Genomic DNA, 5,391 nt, shown 5'->3' on the forward strand with positions numbered 1-5,391 from the left:
CCTGATCCAGAAGGAAAGTAGCAGTGGAGTGTCAGTTTTTACAACAATTTCACTTCAATATGTCGCTACTAAAAAATAATAATAATAATAATAATAAAAACTTAATTTATTGATTTGCTGAAATATAAGTCTACCGGTAGGCTGACTATATTTATTTGATACTGGTTTGTTTGTACATTGATAGTCTTTGCTTTGCAGTAGCCTGCATGTCGCCAGAACTGTTTGGTGTTATTTAACAGGCTTTGTTTTACAATATGTGTTTTACATTTTGTTTTGCGTAATGATGATGACAGAATGACCGAAGACAGACCGACAGTTTGACGTTTCATACAGTCCCACTTCTGTCCACTAGATGGCATGGCAGACATGACTAAATAGAGATAACATCAGCTAATCTTTCTTCATCGTGAAGTTTGTTGATGACTGATGTTAATTTATGAAAGATTTTGAGCAATACCTTTCATTGATCCAATTGTCTAAGAACAAATAAGCTTTAAAAACATTATCTGTTTGTAATTTTTTCCCATGTTTAATGACATGGAAGTCTAATTTTTTTTCAGTTTGTAATGAATTAAACACCCCCTTTTAAATAAAAAGAAAGAAAGAAAGTATTGTACTCTCTCTCTCTCTCTCGCTTTTTTTTTACAAAATTATGGCATTATCACCCCTAAAACCACCTGTACTTTAAATAGATTAAAAAAAGAACAAAAATGTATACCTATGTAGCATATCTTTTAATGAAACATTACTGCTGTGTCCTGACAGAGGCTAATAATGATAATAATAATAATAATAATAATAATAATAATATCCCTCTTTTATAAGATTTCCTCTCTTGTCAACACTGTTGTGAAACATTTATAAAGTCAATATCAAGGTCAACCTTCAAACAGAAGCTCTTCTTTTCATATATGACAAGCTATGAGATGTTAAATCACAGGTGAGTTTCATAGTTTTGAAAATGTTAATTATGCTTATTGTCTGTGTTACAACCAAGTAGTTTAATCCAAAATAATTTCCAGATACATTTTATTTTAAAGTTTATTTTCTTTTCCATTTCCTTATTCATATAGATAGATAGATAGATAGATAGATAGATAGATAGATAGATAGACAGACAGACAGACAGACAGATTAAAGATATAGATTAAAGATAACTAGGTTTGTTTTGGGCCTTAAATGCCTAAAAATATTTTTGAGTATGTTTGCAAGTGTGTTTGTTTGGCCAAGTTCATTCATCTGAGTGAATGCTTGTGTATATGCTTGTATGTGTTTGTTTATGCACAGTGTGAGTGTGTGTGTGTGTGTGTGTGTGTGTGTGTGCTGTTCAAACATGCCCCTGGGCAGCCACACACTGGCTCATTCTGCTGGCTGTGTGAGAATGGATGGCTGCTTTTGTGTGGGTGTCTGTCAGTGCTGTTGTGTGAAGCTGGCCCCATTGTGCCCGACCACTGTCCCTTATTGACACAAGACCTTCTTTTTGCCTGTTCCCATGCTCTGACCCTCTGGCTTGGCCCGTCAGCGTCTGAAACCAGATCCTCTGAGCAGTGTACCGGTTGCATTCCCTCTTTCTCTCTCTCTCTCTCTCTCTCTCTCTCTCTCTCTCTCTCTCTGTGTGTGTGTGTGTGTGTGTGTGTGTGTGCTGTTCAAACATGCCCCTGGGCAGCCACACACTGGCTCATTCTGCTGGCTGTGTGAGAATGGATGGCTGCTTTTGTGTGGGTGTCTGTCAGTGCTGTTGTTTGAAGCTGGCCCCATTGTGCCCGACCACTGTCCCTTATTGACACAGGACCTTCTTTTTGCCTGTTCCCATGCTCCGACCCTCTGGCTTGGCCCGTCAGCGCCTGAAACCGGATCCTCTGAGCAGCGCAACGGTTGCGTTCCCTCTTTCTCTCTCTCTCTATGTCCTGGTGCTATTGTCTGCTGTCGTATTTCATTCTAAAGTGTGGTCGGGCAAATTAAAGAGCAGCAGGTAATGGTGCGGTCACAGCTGCAGTTGTTGAAGGTGGCCTGTGGCGGCCTTTTATTGAGGGCAGGAGTGAATGCTTGCGGTCAGTTTCCCTCTCTTTTGTGTCTCCTGTTGCATGCGGTTGTGTCCTCTGTGACGGCATAGTTTCACAGGAGCTGATGAGGTCAGATAGAGGACGAGGATGAGATTCAGGCAGTTTTGAAGGTATGTGGGGAGATTATCGCCGGGACCTCCCATGCCGTCAGAGGCAGGTGGGATGGATCGCAGGTGTTAACTTGAAGAACAATCTCAGCTGGAATGCTTAGGCTCGTGGGTGCTGGGATTTTTTGGGACTTCAGGGGTTAAGCACTTTGTATGTTGATTTGTGTAATGAATAAAACAATAAAAACAAAAACAAAATTAATTAAAAAATAAATAAAAATTGAATAAAAAACTTTTTTTCAGTTGAAAATATACTTTAGGAATATCTAAATGAACTATTTCAAGTCAATATAATTTACTATGACTGAATCAACTTATTAGCATATTAACTCACACCAATTAAAGTCTTTTTAAGGGTCAGACTAGAGAAATAGCACTTTATTGCAGCGATTAATCGTTGATGCATCAATCATGTTGTTTATTTATGTTGGTATTTACACAATATCTGCAACAGCTGTATCACAATATGTAGATTATTTGAATTTTATACATTTCGCACCACAATTTTCTGTGACTCACCCCATATATATAATTTTTATATTACCGGTATAACATAATGAAACTGCCTGACAATATTTCATAATGGAGTTTACACAGTAATAAGCAACTTAAAAATGATGAGACACATTATGAGAACAAAATAAACTGAATCATGACATATTAATTCATAATTATGAGATAAAAAGTGTAAATTATGATAAAAATCAAACATTTATGTTAGTTGAAATTCTAACATGAATGTTTGATTTTATCATAATTATGAATTTTTATCTCATAATTTTCCCTTTTTATGTCATAATTTACACTTTTTATCTTGTAATTTTGTAGTTTTATCATTTATTAAAATGTTCTACATTTCCTACCACATATTCTGTGACTCATCCCATATATGTTTTATATATATATATATATATATATATATATATAAATTAACAATGGAGTTTACACAGTAACTGTCACGATCAATGGCTGGAGTGCCCTGGTTGTCCACTAGAAGGGCATTCCATCCCAGACTTCTGCCACTCTATCAAAGACTTCATTACCCATAATCCTCTGCCCGGTCTCATCAGCACTCATTATTTGCACCTGTGTCTCATTAGCATGGTTAACTCACCCTAAATGAGCCCGGTTCTTATTGTTATTCTTTGCGTGTAAGTCTTTTGTGTGTCATCTGCAATTCTAAGCTTTGTATCCTGGGCTGCGTTTACACTTGGTATTAGCATGCGATCACTGTGATCCAATCATGCAGATCGGATCCTCAGTCAATCAGGACACAGCACGTTTACACTTGGCAACATCAACTAACTTCTCTATCTGGATAACCGATAGGATCTGTCTTTCCCGCGCAATATTTAAATAAGTCTGCGGTGCGAAGTCGACCTGAAGTGGTGGGTTTTCTTTTGAAAACTATTTTCAGTCACGGGACATTTTACCCGTCTTTTCAGTGTGTATGTGGACAACATCCGGATACAGGTCGCATGTTAATGCCAAGTGTAAACGCAGCCCTGGTTCTCCCGTAGCTTGGTTCCTGGTCTTGTTATTCTGCCTGCGTTCTGGATTATTCTGTTTGCCTCAGCCCCTTATTCTGTCATTGTTTTGGATTGCCTATTTATGCATGACCTTTGCCTGCCTTTGGATTATGTTTGTGGACTACCCCTTCAATAGACTACTGCATTTGGATCCTCTACCTTCATGTCACCGTGCAGTTTTATGACAGTAATAAGCTACTTAGAAATTATGTGATACTAATTATGAGAAAAGTGGAAATTGTGACATAAAAAGAAGTAATGGAAATAATGAGATAAGTTATTTGTGACTTAGTATGACATAATTTCAGCTGTTTTTCAAGACTTTGACTTTTAATCTCATAATTTTGATTTACCATAGCGTGATTTTTTTTTTCTTAGGCTTACAGTGTGTGGTGGAAATGGGCTTCCAAACATATCATGAATGTGTCTTATTTAATTGTTTGATGAGAACGGGTGAATTTGCTGTGCTCTGCTGTAATATCTATAGTCTCTTCCATGTGACTTATGAGGAATCATGAAAGCCGCTGTGTTTCATTTCTTTTCCATGGCATATGCTGCTTTTGTGAGAAAAGATGTGAGCGATGTGAGAGATCTGTCCGTTATATATTCGTTTGGGAGGAATTTCTTGGCCTGTGTCACAAAAGCCGCTTCGGTTCACACGCTGGAAGGATGTTCAGTATTGTGAATCACGGGGGTCAGTTTTGAAGAGCCGTCGCTCCCCTGCACTGGCACACTGGGAGCATTAGCATGTGAAAAAGGAGGAAATAAAGTTGTCAAGTTCGCTCAGTCCACACTGCCTCCCCCCCGCACCCCTTTATTCCAGCCCTGTTTTCCCTACTCAACATGAAGTCAAGGACAGGACTGATGCCCGACACCTCACAAACACTTCAGATGATTCTTGTGCCTGCATTGGTCACAAACAACACATATATAAACACAAATCAGTCCAATGTCCATGGCTTTCTGATACTACTGACCCCCAAATACATGGCCAGTTGCATAAACTGATTAGACTAGTCTTAAAAGTTAGACATTTTTTCTTTTTTAAAGTCAGTTACATAAGGTAGATTGGTCTACTTTTAATTCAAAAAGTAAGACTAATTACTACTTGGTTAACTGCTGCTACTTAATCAAACTAGTTCTTAAGACTTAACATAATTACTATGTTTATGCATTTGACCCATGATGATCCCTTGACAAATCAGCCCATATATAAAAATGTGTGTATACCATATTATATCTGAGAAGTATTGGGGTTTTTTCTACACACCATAAACCTGTAGAGAAACATTGAACAATGACTGTCAAAGGAAAAATTTAATCGATCAATCTAATGATTACAGATCAGTCTTAAGAAAACCGAATGAAATGTTAATAATGAACACATTTAAACTTATTACAGTATTTTTGTTTATTATTTCAACAATGAATATGCTAAAAATAATAATATAATAAAAAAAATTCTAAATAATAATTGAATTAAATATATAATTTATAATTATATATTACATTTATAATAAATAATTTAATTATTAATATAATAAAAAGTTTGAAATATTTACATTTAATTATATATATATATATATATATATAGATAGATAGATAGATAGATAGATATAGATATATATATAGATAGATATATACAGTGGGTACGGAAAGTATTCAGACCCCCTTAAATTTTTCACTCTTTGT

The sequence above is a fragment of the Sinocyclocheilus rhinocerous genome, unplaced genomic scaffold, assembly GCF_001515625.1.
Source record: "Sinocyclocheilus rhinocerous isolate Xijiao unplaced genomic scaffold, SAMN03320098_v1.1 scaffold46, whole genome shotgun sequence".
NCBI classification, from domain to species: Eukaryota; Metazoa; Chordata; class Actinopteri; order Cypriniformes; family Cyprinidae; genus Sinocyclocheilus; species Sinocyclocheilus rhinocerous.